At 40.9% G+C, this 21,776-nt stretch overlaps 1 protein-coding gene across 2 annotated transcripts in view; it reads left to right on the plus strand.

Annotated features, from left to right (window-relative positions):
• The window catches only part of TNNI3K (TNNI3 interacting kinase), a 174,510-nt gene that overhangs the window by 139,536 nt on the left and 13,198 nt on the right, over positions 1-21,776 (plus strand). The gene's annotated exons all lie outside the window — the stretch shown is intronic.

The raw sequence follows: 21,776 nt of genomic DNA on the forward strand, positions 1-21,776 counted from the left end.
TAATGTATATATATCCGTAAATCCAGGCACTTAACCCAAATGCCAAGAAGATAAACCCGGCCGAGCCCTAGAGGATACAACTAGTGCCGGCAGACACTGACCACATATTCAGTGAAATAACAGTCATATGCATTTTCTGCCATCCCCAATTTCTAGCTAATCGTTCCTGACTAGATGTTGATCAGAATTGGCAAAGTGATGTACGATAATATAGGGCAAATACGCCGCAATATCACTGGCCAAGTGGTCAAAATTGCAACACCTATGGCCTTAAATAAGCCTAGAGCTATTGAGTCTGATTTTCTGGTACATAACCCCAGTTCCTCGGGTTCCTGACTATCCTGTTAGTTTCCTCACCATCGGCTCATCTCTTGTTTTCAAATCTGCTCTGCCTGCCCTGACCTGAAGACTTTTCCTGGATTATGGATTCGCCTTCTCCTCATCTGAATTTCGTTTTCCCGGTATAGGATCCACAGTAGTATTATAATGTCACATCAAAGCTTTCTGCCTTCTTTTAAAGTTGAACTTGATCAAGTGCACGATGGATCTCCATTCACTCACTCTCAAGAGGAAAGCAATACTCAATAGAAAGAGATTAGATATAAGAAATTAATGAAACCTTCTAACATCAGAGAAAACTATGAATCTACAAAGGAAGAGTTGTCAGGGAATGAAGTAGGCCTGTGGAACAAAGCTTTACATTGAATTTGTTGTCACTGATGGTATTCATGATTCAGAATCATTGAATGATGCTTCCAGATGCCTCATTACTGGCTATGAATACTGCCAAAGACTGTATACAATATAATCTTCCTTGCTAAGGTATACTAATAAAGAGGAATGATTGTCAGTGGTAAATAAAGTTTGTTACTTATCCAACAAAAATATTTTAGTGTTTTAGACAACAGACTGTTAATCTCCTCCTGGACTACATGGAAAGCTGTCTGCAGAAATTTATAATCTAAAAAGTTATCATTCCCTGTTTTTGCTAATTTTGTTTTGCATTCCAAAATGGGGCTGCCTCCTACCCTTCCTCCTCATTGCATAATATGGGAATTAAGACTGTTTGTTCTCTGGTGATGAGGGAACGTAAGCCTTTGACTGTTGCCCAGTGGTTATGGATGCTCATCAACTTCCTGAAACACATAGAATTGCGTCTCTCCAAGCTAAGAATGATTCCATACAGATATCTAAATACCTATCTCCTAACGGGTCCAATGATTTAGATTCCCTTTTAACTAAACCTTTAAGTGGACGAGGGGTTATTTTCCTACATTATTGTTCTTCGGTTTTCTTTTGACCATAATAGAGTTAAATCAGGCCTCTTCCAATGGCTAACGTTTTTTTTTCCAGGAAGCACTCTAGAGGGGCTCCTAAAAACCCCTTTCCTATTCTTGTTCTGTGCTCACAGCGAGTTCATATTGGGAGATGTTTCTTAATATATTCCATCGTGGTTACGTATGTCCTCAGCTTCGTCACATAATAGGCCTGTCTGATAGTGACATCTGCCCCAAGTGCCGATCTCTTGGAGCTTTCTTCGTGCACTGTATGTGGGAATGCCCCTAGGTTCAAGCAATTTTGGAGACAAATTCAAATGTATGCCATCTGCTAAACTATGCTCCACTCTCTCTTGAATGGGCCATATTGGGCATTATAGACTTCTCTCTGAAATTGGAAAAGGTGGCAGGAAACTATTGTTGATTATTTTGGATGTAGCCTGAAAGTGTATTTTACATGTGCGTTTTACAGATGTGGATATATGACCTTTTATCATCACACTTCATCCTTATTTATAAGATGCTTTTTTGTTTTCCGAATCTATTGGCCGGAGGTATCATTACACAACAAACATACACAGCAAAACTCTTTACAATATGGGAACGCTTTGTTGATTGTTTGCTTCAGACTACCCAACAACGTATTCCTAATTGCGCGCAACTTGGTATAAAACTAGGATGTTATTAGAAGACTCCCCAATAGTGTCTGATCTTCACAACTAGTTAAGAGACTATTCATACTTGTTCTGTATCCCTCTCCATATTATCAGTCCTACTGCTGAGTAACGTTGTTGTTACGTAATAGAACTATGGCCGCACCTGGACATCCGCTGTGGTTTATTTTTCAAGCATTGTATTGTTATTTATTTTGTTTTTTTTGTATTGTTATTTGTTTTGTTTTTTGATAGTAATGTGTTTCTCAACACATGCTGTTTTTCATATGTACCCAGATTTATTTAGTCATTTACTTAGTGTTTTATATTCCACCAAATTATGCGTCTTCATTTGTATTATCTGTTTCTCCAATAAAACGTTATGTAAAATAATAATATTTTAGTGATTGAGACTATGTCAGGATTACACACTTGAATATTCCAGATCTTAAAAATTGTCCAAACGATCCTCTATGGCTTCAGACTTATAGAATTCAAAGTCTAAGTGATCAGACTTATCTGATATCCAGGGCTGATTAAGGCTTCAGGTCGCCCTAGGCTAACATGCTCGTAGTTTCCGCTCAGCTTTTTAAAAGGGTCACGCCAATCTTCGTCGCTCATTTCATTTTCATTAAAATGTATAGCAAAGCAGAGGCATGAGCGAGCGCTACTGAGGGTGAAGGTAGAGGGGGCTGTCATGCCTGTGGCTGTCACCATCCTTGTGTCTCCTACTCGTTTATCCTCAAACACCCATCCAACTTGAAGCATCAGCCTTTACCATGGGAGTAAGTCAAGATTAAAACCTTACTACATTTTCCTTTTTCCTTTCATGTTTTTTTTTACTTTGGAGCACAACTCTTCTCTTATATTTTAAAATTAATTTCAGTTTATACCTCTCCCTGTACAATTTTGCATCCCCAAAAATGTTGCACCCCCAGAGGTCTTGCTGCCTAGACTGCAGCCTAGTCAGCCTGTTGGATAATCAGGCTCTGCTGATATCCAACTGGGATAATCAGGAGCTTCAGAAGCGACGTCCTATTTGTTCTAAAATTAGCTAAAGCAGGCCCACGCTTACCAGGTCTCAGTTACGTGGGCACTGGTCATGGTGTAAACCCAGTGGCGGAACTTTCAAAAGAAATTGGCAACACTGTGTTCATGATAGAAGAGGGAGTATCAAGTCTTATTTCCATCAGACTACCTCTGGTAATTAACTGAAGACATAGCTAGGGCTAACAATGATCCTAGCTTCACATTAAGTACAAGGTCTTAACGAGGAATATTCATATTTGGAGAATTTTCCGCTGATGGGCACATAGTAGCTTATTCCATTGTTTGCTAAGTATCAATTGGATACTGCGGCTCACCATACGTTAGGTGTTTAGTCTATATGCCCAAGTGGGTACTAAGAGGGGGTCATTTTAAGTTGACCAGGAACCCCCCCACCCCATCCCCACCTCCACCTCCAGCTCATGAATGGGCTAAAGGACAAGTGAAGAGGACCGGTCCCTCCAACAGTACCAGCCACTTCAATAACTGCAGCCACGGATCTTATGGATTGCAGAAGACCTGTGGTATTCAGGAGAAGCAGACGGGAGTACCTCTGACAGTGCCGAATGCAAGAAGGGAAGTATGTGTGTGTGGGGGGTGCTCTTATTGTAATGTGGGTGGGGGTTTGGGCTATAAATGTAATTGTGGTGGTGGGGGTTAATTTATTATTGGATTGGCAATATCAATGTATTGGTAGGGGTAGTTGATTTGATGGTGGGGGCTATTTAATGTAATAGTAGACTTATTGTAGTGCCTATTACTTTAAGGTTGTAATGATAATAATTAATTAAATGCTAAGTTCGTATTGGGGCTATTAATTAAATTTGGGTCTGAGTTTGGGGCTTGGGAGGGCTATTTGTTAAATGGGAATATTAATCATTTAATATCAGGGCTATTTGGGGGGAAATAGGTGTATTTTTTTAAATATGAATACTATTAATGTAATGTGTAATTTCTGGTATTGATGTAACGTTGGGGCTGGTTGATGGGAGTGAGGACTTTTCATATTCCATGTAACTATCTTTTTTTCCAAACAGGGCCCCAACATTCCAGGATCCAGACAAGCAGCAACTGAACTTATGACACCAGCAGCTGCAGGTAGTGAAAACTGCAAGAACAGGTAGCAGAGAGCAGAATAGGCTGACAAATGTCCTAATTCTGGTGGGGCTGATTTTGGGTGACTGCCCTGCTCAGTCAGGACTTTAGCCAATCAGAAGGGACAGTCGGGAGGTATGTTCTGCTTCACACTGTTTGGGAAGAAGGATCTGCATGCACCTAACACTGGTGTATGCAGCATTGCCCGTGTATTTGAAGTGGACGGTAAGGGGTTGGAGAGGGGCCTAACAAAATTATAACCACGGCCCCTCGCATAATGGTCACACATACTCTGGTGGCGTGCCGTGGAAACCTCCCCTCTAGAAATCCCCGTTTGCCTCTGATGCTAGTGGCCTTCAAGTGAACTGTGTTACAATGATTCCTTCCTTCTATATTATATAACATGCACAATTGCCTTGTGAAAAACAAGACTGTTGCAATTATGTAATACATTTATTTATCCCGCTGCTGGGAAATTTTTATGCCTGCTGTATTTTTCAACGGAGGATCATATTATCTGATTAAGAAAAAAAAAAAGGAAACTTTTTTTTTTTTTAATTAATTTTCATTTTGCCACAGTTAACCTTAAAAAGATCAAACATTTGAGTGAAAGCGAGAGAATACAGAGTGCGCAGACAAACCACAGGGTTATTTGGAGGTAATGTCTCTTGGGTCACTCAATTTCCTGCGAATGATCCTGTTAATAATTCCTACCTGCAGTGTTTTGGTACTCATATAATATCAATTATTCACATTGTACGTTCAGTTGCTTCTGTTTATTCTCTCCACGTAATTAAAAATGAAATTCCCCAGACGATTTCTGTTTTAATCTAAAAAAAAACAAAAAAAACAAAATCCTTTATCACTGAACGCAGCAGACTGACAGCGAAATTATTACCGTACTAATTTATCAGCCTGTTGTATGACAACAGAACAAGGATCACAGGATTTTCATCCTGTCCTGTCTCAGTCTATATCAGTATATTAGTGTTTGTCTGGAGGGTTTTATCATTTTATTCATGTTGTGTGGCTCTGCTTACCTGTTATTTTCTGCTTTGTTGCTTGTACCTAAGTATTATTATTATTATTATTATTATTATTATTATTTTTAGTTCATATTGCTCTCCCTGCTCCCCTTTTTTCATTGAGTTTTGCCAAAGGCTAGAGTCACAGCCGGATTAAAAATTCCATGGGGCCCTAGGTTCGGGACCCTTATCCCCACTATGTTCATAAAAAGCAAAGAAATATAAAAACTGGTTAGAGTAAATGCAGTTCCTCAGAAAACTAAAACAAAAGAAACAAAAATATTAAAACTAGTTAGGGTAATCTGGGCCCCTCAGTGCCCACAGGTTCCTAATAAGGAGCCTAGGTGCCTTTTTGAATGATGTGGCTTTGGCAAGAGACTGTTGCCTGTGTTCTGCGATATAGTGCATGCCAAAAGATAAAACAGACTTACTGGGAGTCAGTGCCAGTTGAAGGCACGATCGAAAAACTGTTTGCTAAAGGGGCACACTGTGATGAAAGGTCACACTGTGATAAAGGGGCACAATGTGATAAAGGGGTAATGTGTGATAAAGGGGGAGTAGTGTCATGACAGGGAACAGTGAAATGAAGGGGAAACAGTGAGATGAAGGAGGGGAACAGTGTGATGAAGGGGGAACAGTGTGAGAAGGGAGGGAAACAGTGTCATGAAGGGGAACAGAGTCATGAAGGGGAACAGTGTAATGGAGGGGAAACTGTGAGAAAGGATGAAATCTGTTTGATGAAGGGAAACATTGTAAGAATGCAGGGAAACAGTGTGATGAAGGGGGAGCAGTGTGATGAAGGTGAAACAGTGTTATGAAGGAAGGACTTAGTGTGATGAAAGGGAAACAGTGAGATGAAGGAGGGGATCAGTGTGATGAAGGGGGCAAAGTGTGATGTAGGGGGTACAGTGTGATGTAGGGGGTACAGTGTGATGAAGGGGGCAAAGTGTGATGTAGGGGGCACAGTGTGATGTAGGGGGTACAGTGTGATGAAGGGGGCAAAGTGTGATGTAGGGGGCAAAGTGTGATGTAGGGGGCACAGTGTGATGTAGGGGGTACAGTGTGATGAAGGGGGCAAAGTGTGATGTAGGGGGCACAGTGTGATGTAGGGGGTACAGTGTGATGAAGGGGGCAAAGTGTGATGTAGGGGGCAAAGTGTGATGTAGGGGGCACAGTGTGATGTAGGGGGTACAGTGTGATGAAGGGGGCAAAGTGTGATGTAGGGGGCACAGTGTGATGTAGGGGGTACAGTGTGATGAAGGGGGCAAAGTGTGATGTAGGGGGCACAGTGTGATGTAGGGGGTACAGTGTGATGAAGGGGGCAAAGTGTGATGTAGGGGGCAAAGTGTGATGTAGGGGGCACAGTGTGATGTAGGGGGTACAGTGTGATGAAGGGGGCAAAGTGTGATGTAGGGGGTACAGTGTGATGTAGGGGGTACAGTGTGATGAAGGGGGCAAAGTGTGATGTAGGGGGCAAAGTGTGATGTAGGGGGCACAGTGTGATGTAGGGGGTACAGTGTGATGAAGGGGGCAAAGTGTGATGTAGGGGGCACAGTGTGATGAAGGTGAAACTGTGACGAAGGAGGAACAGTGTGAAGAATGGGCACAGTGTGATAAATATAAAACTGCAAATATGTGTTTGTGAAGTAATTCCTAGTAATAGCTTGATATGGCTCAGAGGAGCTGTGTACAGCCAGGAGTTAAAACCTTAACAATCATGTAGTCCTCACTAAGTCATATTACTTGATGTATCTAATCTCATTTGACAAATAACATATAACACCTATGACCCTGTAATTATTCAGTTAACAAAATAAACAAACCAACATGAAGACGCGATGTGTGAAAAAGTAATTTGTACATTTACTGATGTGCTGAGGATCATTGTTCTGTTGCATGATCCAATATATACCAAACTGGTATAGATAACTGTGGCATAAAGAGGAGTTCATGGTGGACTCAATGACTGTCAGGAATCCAGGTGCTGTAGGTGCAAAACACCACCAAACCATTATCCCTTCGCCATAGTGCTTGATGGTTGGATATGAGGTTCCTGGGTTTGATTGTCTCTGAGCATAGCGTTGTGCATTAATACTAACCAACTCCCCTCTGGTCTCAGCTGTCCTAGAGGACAGTGTTCCAGAAGTCCTGTCTTTTGTTCAGATGCAACTTTTCAAACATAAGCCATACTGCAATGTTTTGGGGGGGTTTTTTTGGAGAGAAACATTTTCTCCTGGCTCCTCTTCCATGAAGGCCATACTACTGATGATCGCGTCATGGGGGTAGATTTACTAAACTGCGGGTTTGAAAAAGTGGAGATGTTGCCTATAGCAACCAATCAGATTCTAGTTATCATTTATTTAGTGCATTCTACAAAGTGACATCTAGAATCTGATTGGTTGCTATAGGCAACATTTCCAGTTTTTCAAACCTGCAGTTTAATAAATATACTCCCATGGACTTTAACATTTACTATCTTGACAGACGCCTGTAGATCCCTGGATGTAGCTTTTTGTTCTTTGTGATTTCTCCCAACATAAGGTGCCTTTTCTTTTTGGCGACTTTGCTAGGACACCAGCTCCTGGAAAGATTGTCTACTGTCTTTATAACCCTTTCCAATCAATTTCAGAAGCATGGGACTGAAGAGCAATTTATAAAATAGAAATAATGCTGACATATCTATTGTGCTCCAATAGATGATGATAATTTGGCTATGCAATTAGGGTATAAAATGCTAAAAACAAAATACATCAGTCAATGCCGCAGTACTGTCTACACAGTTATGTAGCAAATGTGTAGTACAGTTCTCTGTTTTGAACGCTCCAATAGACGATTTACTGGTATCAAGTGCATGGGGTGAAAGTTTTCTGCCCAAATGTGGACAAATCGATTTTCCAGGATTTTTAGATATCTATAGTATATTGCTACTTTACATTGTTTTATGCCCTGGAGCTCTGAATTTCTATCTCTGACCCTTTCTGTTCAACCTACTTTCTTTGCTTTCAGAGATTCCAGGACATTTCCCTCTTATTGGTTTCTAAAACTTTTCCTCGCTGCATAAATTGAAGTGAGCCGCATCAAATTTAGAAATGACCTAAAACTGCTATATTTATTTAGGCAGTAGAATCCACTAGGCGCTGGCTGGGTAATTGGAATGGAGGGACAGTTGTACGAAATATGCAACAAAAGAGGCATTGTAGATTTAATTGTATTATTATATGATGCATACACTTCACAATACTTTACCTGAGCTTATAAGAAGTCAAAGAAGAGACATTAGCATAGTAATAGCAGTTAGAAGAGAACTTTAGATAGCCTGGAGGAGTTTTAAAGTGTCTTTCATCAATGTCTTTAAAGCCTTTTTGTATTATAAATAACGTCTGTAATTTATTGAAATACTCTGTATTTTTTATGGTGAAAGAGAAATATTTAATACACGCATTGTGCTCTTCATTCAAAGCCCTCGCTCAGTGTTCCCGGCATTGGAATGAATGCTGACTGATAGTCTGGGATGGTTAGACTGCGTCTGTGTTGTGGACTCTTCTGAATGAATTCAGATCAATCTTCTGCAGCTTAAATTACACTTTTGGGGGTTATTTTTTGAAAAAGTGAACACGCAGTAAATTACAGTTAGCAATCAGATATCTACTTTCATTGTCATGGGCCACATTCCCGTTAATTCCGGGAGATTTACTAATCCTCGTTTATTCTCGCAGCTCCAGGGAACGTTCCTATTTTCACATGTCAGGTGGGGAGTTTGACTGGGGTGGTACACCTGTCAAACCGTAAGGCAGGTGACCTAAGGTGAGCTCAGGGAGGACAGAAACCTCCTGTGGAGCGGAAGGGGAATTTATGACAACTCCTAACATGCAAGCATCATTCTCGTTCTTAAGAATCCCTCTCTTGACCCAGCCCTGCTCTCTAGCCTACTTCTTTACTCCCATTTGTCTCTACACTCCTGTGCGGAAAAGTACCTTTTTTTACAGTAGACTGACCATTCTTCTCACCTCTGGCACCCAACTAGACATCCCGAGGAAGGGTTAGAGCCCCCTAAAATATTGTACACTTTGGTTCTGGAATAAAATACAGTTAAACTCAGTGGAGAGATACAAGTTGCCTATTCACCAATATCAGAATAAACTGTCATGTAACGTTAAAGTAAAGACTCCTTTTTTGTGTATACACTTGGTTTCTATTAGAGATGTTCATTGAATCCGGTATTTTGGTTTTGGATTTGGATCCAGATTAACTTCGTGTTTTGGCTTTGGTTTTGGTTTTGGCAAAACCGCCCTCACGTGTTTTGGTTTTGGTTTTGGTTTTAGATCCTTTTTTTTCTTTCTAAAATCACTATTTTTTTTGCTAAAATCACATAATTTTTTTGTTCCTACATTATTAGTAACCTCAATAACATTAATTTCCAGTAATTTCCAGTCAATTTTTGTGACAAGAACACTGCTACCCCTCCTGTTTCTGTGTGAGCAATGGCACTGAGCAATGGAACTGGAGACTGGAGAGTGACAAGAACACTGTTACCCCTGTTTCTATGTGAGCAATGGCACTGAGCAATGTCACTGGAGACTGGAGAGTGACAAGAACACTGCTACCCCTGTTTCTGTGTGAGCAATGAGGCTGGATCTCCTGTAGAGGGAGATACTTATGGAATCCAAAACCTGCGAGATCCGACAACGCAACAATGACGTTTTGCCTTGATTCAAGTCCGAGGACGCGTGAAAGTACCGAATCGGCTCGCGAGCCTTCTCGGATCCCCTAAGTTCGGGTGAGTTTGATTTTTAGAAAACCGAGCCCGAGCACCTCTAGTTTCTATGACTGTATTTTGTGTTGCACTTATATTGCGATATGTGCAGTCTTATAGCTAGCGTATAGATATGTCTGAAATAAGATGGGACAATCTTCATTCACTCACACTTGATGTTCGCACAAAATTTACATCTCAACGTTTTTAAAGATATGTGCATACCTGAAAAAGACACATGTCAAAAGGGTGTGCTTAACCTGTGTCTGTGTGCCCTTACTATGACAGCATTGTATGTGATATTGTCGTGAAATATAAATAAAAGGTAATAAATACTACACAAGCATATTAATGCCGCTGATTTGCCTCTCCTGGGCAAGGGATATTTATTTGCAACTCATTCACCTAGGGTCAGATTTATCAAGCTATGAAATGTTTTTTCACCCTCAATTATGTTTTTTGCCTACAATACTGTAAAATAGAAGCACTTTTCAAGGAACCATCTTATTTTGCACCATTCTTTTTTGTACTGGGATTGAATTCAGTACAGAAGATATATCACATGTGTTTATAAGGGAGTGAAGTTCCCATTGCACTGAAAATGAGGCAGAAAATTATGCAATAAAATGACACCTCCTCCGACCAGGGATAAACTATCACTTTCAGTTGAGCATCATTCCCACTAATCCATTACTTTATTTCCTGTGAAATTTAGCCTGTGCCTTGATTGTGCTTACACCAGATTTCACACCACATATTGCGTTTGTGCAACTTTTTACACCGGACGTCATTTTCATAAAACAAGTTTTCACTGTTTTGTATACAGCCTGGGAAAGGTAGCACAGACCAGACACGTACAGTACAGCTTGATAAATATGGCTCTTATTGACATCTTATTTGTAGACACAAATGGAAAATTCAATTTGGCTCCTCAGACCAGGCCACATCCATCTTTAATTAACATCATTTTACATTTTTTACAGCTTTTAATAAGTTTTTTTACTTTTTTGTAAAAAACAAATTGTTTGCAACACATTCTCGCTTTTGTGGATTGTTACTTGTAGCTCATCCCATGCTGGGACTTCATAACCACCTGGCATATTATGCAATATGTTTGATATTATCTCTGTGTGCAACTGGGTTGAATAGCAAGTTTCTTGAATTAACTTAATTTCATACAGAGTTGCACTATATAACTCTCAGTCTGTGGCTTCCTGCTGCCTCCATTCCCCTCCTCACATCATGTCACTGCCCCTGTTACATGCAGCCCTCACCACACTAACACATCACTCATCTCCTGATATACTCTGTGCTGCTGGAGACCCAGCTCCTTCCACTATATAACTCTCAGTCTGTGGCTTCCTGCTGCCTCCATTCCCCTCCTCACATCATGTCACTGCCCCTGTTACATGCAGCCCTCACCACACTAACACATCACTCATCTCCTGATATACTCTGTGCTTCTGGATGACCCTGCTCCTTCCACTATATAACTCTCAGTCTGTGGCCTCCTGCTGCCTCCATTCCCCTCCTCACATCATGTCACTGCCCCTGTCACATGCAGCCCTGTCCTCACTAACACATCACTCATCTCCTGATATACTCTGTGCTGCTGGGGGACCCTGCTCCTTTCACTATATAACTATCAGTCTGTGGCTTCCTGCTGCCTCCATTACCCCCCTTACATCATGTCACTGCCCCTGTCACATGCAGCCCTGTCCTCGCTAACACATAACTTATCTCCTGATATACTCTGTGCTGCTGGGGACCCAGCTCCTTTCACTATATAACTTAGTCTGTGACATCCTGCTGCCTCCATCCCCCTCCCCCCTTCATGAGACTACCCCTGTCACATGCAACCCTGTCCTCACTAATACAATCGCTCAAGTGGACAGGTCACTGCCTCCCACAAGATCAGCTCCATCATTTATTGTGCTGTTCTGTGATTGGCTGATAAGCAGGGTACACAGAGATAAATAAGAGAGGAATATTGAATACAATAAAGTGCTGAGACCTCCAGTCAAATTCTCCTTAAAATCTGGTATATCTGCAGGGATGTACAACAAAGCAAATTGTTAAATTACTGGGGACTCACTTTGATTAATAGGTCCTTAGTGTGAGATCACATTTTCCCGCTGTAGAGGGTGAGTCTCACCTGAAAATGGTGACCATACTTGTCTACTCTCCCGGAATTTCCCAGAATTTCGGGGAGTCCTCCCGGACTCCTGGAAGAGTAGGCACGCCTCCCAGATCCTAAAATATGCTGATATACACTGCATTGAATATTGGGGTCGGGGCTCAATTGGGTCGTTAAGCCCCACCCCGCTATTCAGTGGCATGAATTTATTCGGCATTTCATAGTGGAGGCGGATCTATGGTAGCTGAAGACGTCACCACGCCCTCTCCTACCCCTGTCACGTAACCTGTCAGAGTCAGAAAGTGGGCAAATATGATGGTGACACTTATGCTAGTCGCAGTAGACAAGAAGTCTGTACCATAAATCAGGGATTGAATCTCCATTGGCTTCTTCCATTCTTACCAATGAGGAATTTGTAAACGCCTCACATCCACCAGTCACTAAAAAGCCCTGACACATACAAAATGCTCTGTGATAGGTCAGCCCCTACCACACAGCACAGAACATCCATAGAAATAATAATACAATTATACTGCCATTACATGTGCTGTAGGTATAATGATGTTTAACATATTGGTGCTTTATAAAGAAAGTGCAAAAATAATAAAGTTATATATAAATAAAATTATTCAAACACTGGTAAAAATACCAACAAACAACGGTATGTCCTTAGAGGTATAAGGTCGGTCAACAAGATGTGTGAGTAACTAATTGACATTTATATTGGGACATACAGTATAATATTTTTGGATTAGTTTGGAAGCATTCCCATTATTAAATAACGTCACCGTCCCCATGTATTATCCAGAATATATTATTACTATAAATGTGAATGATAGTCACTAATGGAAAATACATAATTCTGTGGGAAGTGTTTATGTGTTTATATTTTCCTTAATGTATTATGTAATTAATTTGTGCAGCAGTTACAGTGTACAGTATTTATGAATATCACATCAAGTTCCTGTGTTATTAAGGGCAGCAATGACATCTTCTTGGGAATCTTTTGCTTTGTTCCCCAGAGGGGGACAGAACGGCGGCCTACGCCCCCCCCCCCCCCCCCACCCTATCTACCTCAGAGGTGGTCATGTGACGTCGTCATGTATGCCAGTAGTCCCGATTTTTGTGACTATTCTGATTTTTGGGTGAAGCCTGCAGAAACATTCACTTATTCTGCATATCACTTATGTATTTTGCCAGTTTCACACAGAAAAAAAAAATATACGCCTATCACACAAAATGAAAGTGAGTTTAAACCCCCCCCCCAAAAAAAAATATGGCACCAGACCCACAGCTTCTTTGCTGTCGCTCTAACCAAAGTTTTCCTTATTCCTACCCTAATGATTTATTTACTTACACCTATCTGCAAACCTATATAGGTCCATCATCCCTCCACGTAACCTCACTGTTGTACCACATAGCGTCATAATGTCACCACATAACGTCACAATATGGCTCATAAGTCCACCATTGCCTTATATGCCACCATATATACCCTCATAAGGTCCTCATATACAATAGCCTTATAACTTTATCCCTATGGAGGTTCATGTGTTCATATAAGTCTCTACTCTCATCACATCATCTCACACTACAACCTGTCCCCTCGACCCTATTCCCTCCCAACTTCTCCGCTCCCTCTCCCCCACTGCATGCCCACCTCTAATTCACCTCTTCAACCTGTCTCTCTCCACTGGCACATTTAGACTCTATTTTAAACAAGTGTTCATCTTACCTATTCTAAAGAAACCTTCTCTCAATCCAGCCTCTCTCTCCAACTACCGCCCTCAATCTCTTTTCCCCTTTGCCTCCAAACTACTTGAGCAATCAGTGTACAAACGCCTGTCTCACTTTCTCTCTTCTTATTCCATTCTCGACTCTTTACAATCAGCCTTCCGTCCCCAACATTCCACTGGAACTGCTCTCACAAAAGTGACCTATGATCTACTTACTGCAAAATCTAAGGGTCATTTCTCCATACTCATTCTCCTAGACCTCTCTGCTGCTTTTGATACTGTTGATCACCCTCTTCTCCTACACACCCTTCACTCTATTGGCCTTCGTGACACAGTTCTTTCCTGATTCACTTCCTACCTATCAAACCACTCCTTTAGTGTTTCTACCTCCGATCCACTCTCACTATCTGTTGGGGTCCCACAATGCTATGGTCTTGGCCCTTTACTTTTTTCATTGTACACCACTTCTCTTGGGACACTAATTTGCTCATTCAGCCTCCAAAACCACCTCTACGCTGATAACACCAAAATCGATGTCTATTCCCCTGACCTCTCTCCCTCTGTACTATCTCGTGTAACCAACTGTTTTTTGCTATCTCCACATGGATGTCCCACCGCTACCTGAAGCTCAACATGTCCAAAACAGAACTTATTATCGACCCTCCTACCAGAAACACCACCTGCCCTCAAATCTCCTTCATTGTCAATAACACCACAATTTCCTCAGTCCTTGACTCCACCCTCTGCTTTATTCCTCACATTCAGACTCTCTCCCAGTCCTGTCGACTCCCTTAAAAACATTGCCAGAATACTCCCTTTTCTTAACATGCTACTAAAACTCTTTTCCATTCTCTCATCTCCTGTCTTGACTATTGCAACCTCCTGCTATCTGGCATTCCTGACACCCATATATCCACACTTCAATCCATCCTAAATGCTGCTGCAAGACTGACCTTACTCTCTCACCGCTCCACATCTGCTACTCCACTTTGCAAATCCCTACACTGGCTCCCTGTGTCCTCCATAATCAAATTCAAATTACTCACCCTTACCTACAAAGCCCTCAACAACACCATCCCTACATACATCTCAAATCTCATATCAAAATACTCTCACTCCTGTCCACTTAGATCTACCTCTGACCTGCACCTTGTCTCGTCTCTGGTAACCACCTCTTACTCCCGCCTACAAGACTTCTCCCGTGCTGCTCCCCACTTATGGAATTCCCTACCACGCTCAATCAGACTTTCCCACAGCCTTCAAATCTTTAGACTTTTTAAAAAACCCATCTCTATTTTAGAGGTGACCTTATCCTCGATAACACTATTCACACTAATACACACACTCACAGCCGGCCCAATCTCCAGTCTGAACCACATTTGCTCCTTTCTAATGAGCAGGATCCTTCATACCCTTTGTTTTCATGTCTGCATTTGTTTTGTCTGCCTTGTATGTCCCTGTTTTATGTATGTCCTGTTTTCCCTCCTGTACGGTGCTGCAGAGCACTGTGGCACCTTACAAATCTACTATAATAATAACATGCAAACATATATAACATCATAAGACCGCCCCACACTCCAGATCGCTCACCCAGCTCTGCTTCCTCCTTTTCATGGATCAGCTTTCTCTCCAAGACACCAGCAGTGCTATGATTGGTTGCAGAGCTGTTCTTCCTACTGAATTCCATTGGACTGGACTTCAGTAGGAGCAGCCAGTCTGTACCTAATGACAGTGGTGCTCTGTAGATTGGCATCTGTCACTCAGTTTTCCCAGTAAGGGATCGCATCGGGGTGATGCAGTGACCTTGTGACACTGCCCCTTCAGTTATTTGTTATGTCCGTCTCAGGCTTATTCTCTCCAGTGTATTAAGGAGCGGTGATGGGCTGATACAATACTTTCTGAGCACATAGAATACTTTCCCGAGGCTGCTGCTTAGAATTCTGTTATCTGGGTTAGCACTTGTTGAACAGGTCTGAATGATTACATGTAGTCAGTTGAAATTAATGAATCTCTAATCTTCTGGAGTAGGAGGAAAGCGGCTTCACACCAAGCTGTGTAGGAGCCTGAGAAGAAGAGATAACTGGCAATGTACTGTATACGTCAACTGTTTAATAATAGACATCTGAGTGTTTATTGCTTAGTCTACAGGGAACATTAAACTTAATTTTATTTTAAGTGAGGAAACAGAAGACATAACTCTACCGGAGAAAAATACCTGCAGAATATTTACTGCCAGAGGGCCCATCATCTATAATAGGGCTGAAGTCTGCCTATAATGAGCCATATTGGGGCAGATTTTTGAGACATTTGGGGGGGGGGGGGGCAGGAATAATATGGATATTTAAAGTGATTGGAGTCTTTCTGACCAAACGCATTATTATTGCTGGCCGAGACCAAAGCAGAGGACGTTATTGGTAGAGGAGAGTGTCACTTGCATTGGTGTCAGATTACTAGACACTCACGTCCAATCATACGTCATCCTCTTTGGACAGGACTGTCCCCTTCTTCAATCTCTACTGGCCAATGGCAATTCCAGTGACGCGATAGAGCAAGGTCAGGTAGGGGCCACCACTTGGGGCTCAGAGCAGGAGGGGTCCATGGTTTCCATACCATCTGCTCTAGAGATGGGCTTTATAAGAGTATTACAGTAATACCACAGAATATTCTTATGTATTAATGGACAAGTTTTCCCCTAATTTTTATATTTTCTCTCATGCCACACTGGGCATTTGAAGGTCTAGTGCCTAGGAGCACCCAGCTGTCACTATACTGCATGGAGAATTGCACAAAGAAGGAGCATGGCACGCTGATCTGATATGCCATCAAGGTTGGCATGTGGGTTGGGTGCACATGGCCTACGTACAGCCTTGGAGCTCTGATCATCTTAATCACCACATGCAGTCCAACCCCTATTAACTAAAAAATGCTGAGCATTGTCTAAATGAGAGGTCTGTAGCTTCTTTTTAGATGTATTAATGATCCTGTACTCCAGACATATGACACAGTGGAGGTCGGGCAGCTGTGGATTAGAGTATAGGAGTTGTGTTGGGGGTGGGTAGCTCTATCTCTCCAGCCCTGACCCCACCCTGGATGTTAGCACTCCCAGTATTGCTCACTGATTTAGAGCCCCAAATCATACATTGAGCGCCTCTATAGTACCATTGATATATTGTCCCTTCTGCATATTTTCTCATGGTTGCAGAAAGATCTACTTGTGCCTACTGCCTCCGCTTTCACTTCATTTAGAGATATGACAATTACCTTACATAAGAAGTTAAACCAAGAGCATCTAAATAAATATGTAAGAACCATTCTTAGCATAGATGTTGCCACACAGATCGCAAACAAATATATATATAGATATATAATATATATACACACACACACACATAGATAGATAGATAGATAAATAGAGATATAGATAGAGAGATATATTATTATTATTATTATTATTATTATCTTTAACTTATAAGGCGCCACAAAGGGTCCGCAGCGCCTTATATTACATATACAGAAAACAGAGACCCAAGACACAACATGATACCGAAAGAACAAAAATATATACAAACACGGTAACGAGGTAAAGCAGATCAGATTATTTCTGGGACAGATAGTGTAAGGGATGGTAGAAATCAGAGAAGTAGGCCGAAGCTTAAGAAAACAGGGCTAGGGAATCAGGCCAAGAGGTACAGAGGGTGATGGAATAGTAGAAGGAGCACACAAGGAAAGAGGGCCCTGCTCCTGAGAGCTTACATCCTAAAGTGAAGGGGGAAGACACAAATAGGGTGGTACTAACTGGGGGAGAGAGTCGGGACAAGGGAGTTAGGAGGAGGACTGATAGACTTGAATAAAGAAATAAGTGTTAAGGGCACGCTTGAAGCATATATATATATATATATATATATATATATATATATATATACACACACACAGTGGTGGAAGTGAAGGCATGCCATACTGCCACTTCTACTGTCTCCATTGTATCACTATCACATTCCAGTCACTTCCACTTCCATTATATATATATATATATATATATATATATATATATATATATATATATAATGGGTAGGTAGGTATACAGTGGTATGCCATACCGCCACTTGTACTGTCCTCATTGTAACACTGCTACATTCCAGTCACTTCCACTTCCATTATTTATATATATATATATATATATATATATATATAATGGGTAGGTAGGTATACAGTGGTATGCCATACCGCCACTTGTACTGTCCTCGTTGTAACACTGCAACATTCCAGTCACTTACATTTTCCATACCACCAGTTCTAAATTTCGACTTCGACCACTGATTATAACATATATTTTTTTAATAGTGTTTAGTCCATGAGCACATATTTGTGACCCTATGGGTATAAATACTTGGACATCAATGCCCTATACCAACAAGTGAGGTTTCCTACAAGTGAAGGTCTGGACTTCCAAGCTCAGATGCCTGGTGTTTAAATATCAACTATAATATTGTTTAATAAAACACTCATCGTTATATCTATTCATGGAGATTACTGCTTCAGATCCTCCTCTAAATATTAATGTGTCAATTCAGTCAGTTGAGCATGACGTTACTTTGTATAATTTTATTGCAACATCAAACAGTTTCCCAGCTGTCAGCTGTGTTACTTTGGATTCTGGCAAAGCCGCTGTATGGAGCCAGATTGTGCTCCAGATTATAATAATGTATCCATGTGATATAGCAGGATCTATTTGCCCAGAAGAGGAATGTAGATATCTCTAATACAGACACTTCAATAAATCAACATTTGCCAGCTGATTATTGAAATAAATGTTTGCTTGTTATTATGGATCCAAAAGACCAGTTTTGCCAATAAGACGTTTCCTGATTTTAGTCAAAATATATCCTGACTTCTAATGTCTGGGTTTTATGGAGAGACACATAATGACAGGATTCTGAGAGCATTAGGTTAAATCGGTTGTTTGTGAAACACACACAAACAACACACACACATCACAATTTTAATATGGCAGAGCAGACTAGACCAACATTTATTCCTGTAAAGATTTCATGAATGCACAGTAATAGTGATTTATTTTTTTAAAACAATGGTTCTAAACTACCCACATCAACCATTTGGGAGTCTATGACATTACAGCACTGGGGTCATGAGTTCAATTCCCGACCATGGCCTTATCTGTGTGGAGTTTGTGTGTTCTCCCCGTGTTTGCGTGGGTTTCCTCCGGGTGCTCCGGTTTCGTCCCATGCTCCAAAAAACATACCGGTAGGTTAATTGGCTGCTAACAAATTGACCCTAGTCTGCGTGTCTGTCTGTGGGTGTGTGTGTGTGTTAGGGAATTTAGACTGTAAGCCCCAATGGGGCAGGGACTGATGTGAGTAAGTCCTCTGTGCAGCGCTGCGGAATTAGTGACACTATATAAATAAATGATAATAATAATAATAATAATAATAGAGATATTTTGAGGTCTATATAAACAACTTAAAATCAATTGTGTAGATAATGATTGATCTTTATTATCACACACTAACCATATGAAGGCAATTGGATAAAAAAGAAAAACAATTGATCTGGATGATTGTAAATTGTTTTTACATGTTAACAGTATAAATATTTGATTTAAAACTATTATAACTACCTGTGGTTCTTGCTTGATAATTGCTGCAAAGATGCTTACATCGTCTTAGAACATCAGGGTCAATCAGACTATTTTGGGCACCGGCAGGATATTGTACAACCCACAAGAGCAGATACTGCCATAATATGGACATATTGCGTTGTAGAGTGTGGACCTGCTTTCTTTTGCAGCATGCGGAACATGTTATCTTTATAAATGAAGGTGACTGATAATAAAAATAAGTGTGATACTATACATGTCTTATAAATCTACAATAATTTGCAATGTAAACAAACATGCAGTCCATAGTGTACAATGTGAATGTGCAATATTTGCAATGCAGGCTATAATATTCTGTATTATGGAATGTGATAATATTCAGTAATCTGTAGTAGGGCTATTATAATGTGCAACATTATTGTATTATTGTCTTTTATATAAAGCCAACCTACTCTGCAGCAGTTTACGACTACAGAAATGCATTCAGCACATCAGTCCTTGCCCCAGTAGAGCTTACAATCTAATTTTCCTGCTCCAGGTATAGAGAAACACATGCACACCAGGGCAAATATAATCAGCAACTAGTTAACCTACCGGTACATTGGACTGTGGGAGAAAACTGGAGCCCCAGGAGGAAACCTAATCAAACACAGAGAACATACAAACACTACACTCATAGAACCATGGTAGGAAACTAGCCCAGGTGCCAATGCTACAATGCAGAAATGATAATCACATACTTACCTACTCTCCCGGAATTCCCGGGAGGCTCCCGAATTTCGGGGAGTCCTCCCGGACTCCCGGAAGAGTAGGCAAAGCACTCGAATTCGCCGAAATTCACGGCATTGAATAGAGGCAGGGCTTACCTCATTAGGTACCACCCCCACTATTCAATGCCGTGAATTTCGGCATTTTAAAGTGGGGAGGCGGGGCTATGGTGACGCAACAATGTCATCACGCCCCCTCCTATACCTTGTCACATGGAGATCCAGGGGAGAAATCTTAAAAGTTGGCATGTATGCATAATCACTGTCAGATATGATACTAGCCATGTTGTTTCCAGAGGCTCACTTCTGAAACCCCACACAAACTACCATAAACATTTGTTGCGTCAGGTGCCATGGCAGATTCAGAGGGTCGCGGGCCCTAGTTCCGCCTCTGTGTCTGAGTGCACTTTAAGAGACAGATATAATATATAATAGAAATAATGTCATTTATAAGCATTGTTACATCTACCAGCAAGGTAAATTCCAATAATTTAGTCTTGCATCACAAAATTATAATTTTTTTATTAATTCACTTAATTTTGCTACCTGAGACCGCTTCTTGTTAGTACAGTAGGGCCATATTATCCAATAGCCTGACTAGGCTGCAGCCTGGGACACGAGGCTTTTGGGGAGGGGGGGGGAAGGGTTACATAAATATTTGAGTTGCAAAATTGTGATGGAGAGGAATAAACTAATATTCGTCCATGCCTCCGTTCTGCTATACAGTTCTGAATTTAATAAAAACTAAATGAGTGACAGAGATTGCTGTGACCCTTTTAAAGTGAAGTGGAGCTGAGTTTTGGAAACAAGGGAACATAAACATTAGTGAAGGAAACTGGATTTTAAATTAAGGATGAGTTTGTTTGTTTACCTAATGCACATTAGTCTGGCATGGAAGGCGAGGTAGAGGGTGCGATGAGTGTACTAGTCTAGGACGGACTGAACCCTTACTCAGCCCTTGATTGTTAGTGTGTGATATTCTGCAATGTCGTTTCATTAAGTATGTAGTGCTATATAATCTGCAGTCTAAGCTGTGAAAGTGTATAAGGTATCTGCAGAGAGACTGCTGTGCTGTTTAGTATAATCTGGGATAGTGTGCAACATTCTGCAGTTATTCCTAGTCTAGGCAGACTGGAGTAATGAGCAATAATCTGCATTCCTTGCTTGGGAATCTGTCCAATATCCTGCAGGTCAGGCTAAGATAACATGCAATACTATCCAATCCACACGGTGATATGGGGTGATATTTTGATGTGCTGACTTGCCATTGTGTGCTTACATTCTGAAAACTTATGTTGATTATCCCAGCTTTTTTTTTGTTATTATTAAAATTTGAAACGAGTGTGAGGACAGTAAAACCATGACTAATGACATTCTATTCTAAAGCTCCACAAGGTTAATGTAAGCATTATCGGGAAAGGCAGACGTGAAAAGTAGCTTCATGAGCACAATATTCACATCAGCTTTATGAAGCTTTTAAAGTCAATAGCCCTCGGTATCTATCCTAACACAAAGCACCGTATATGGTCTGATGAATGTGTCCAAAAGAATAGATTTCTTATACAGTTTTCTGACAAAATTAACTTTCTCATTTATTGCACTTTTTCTCTCTTTGACATTGTGGAAACATTGTGTTTGCAAAGTGTCAATAGCTCTGTAGCAAAATGTACCC

The sequence above is a fragment of the Mixophyes fleayi genome, chromosome 8, assembly GCF_038048845.1.
Source record: "Mixophyes fleayi isolate aMixFle1 chromosome 8, aMixFle1.hap1, whole genome shotgun sequence".
NCBI classification, from domain to species: Eukaryota; Metazoa; Chordata; class Amphibia; order Anura; family Limnodynastidae; genus Mixophyes; species Mixophyes fleayi.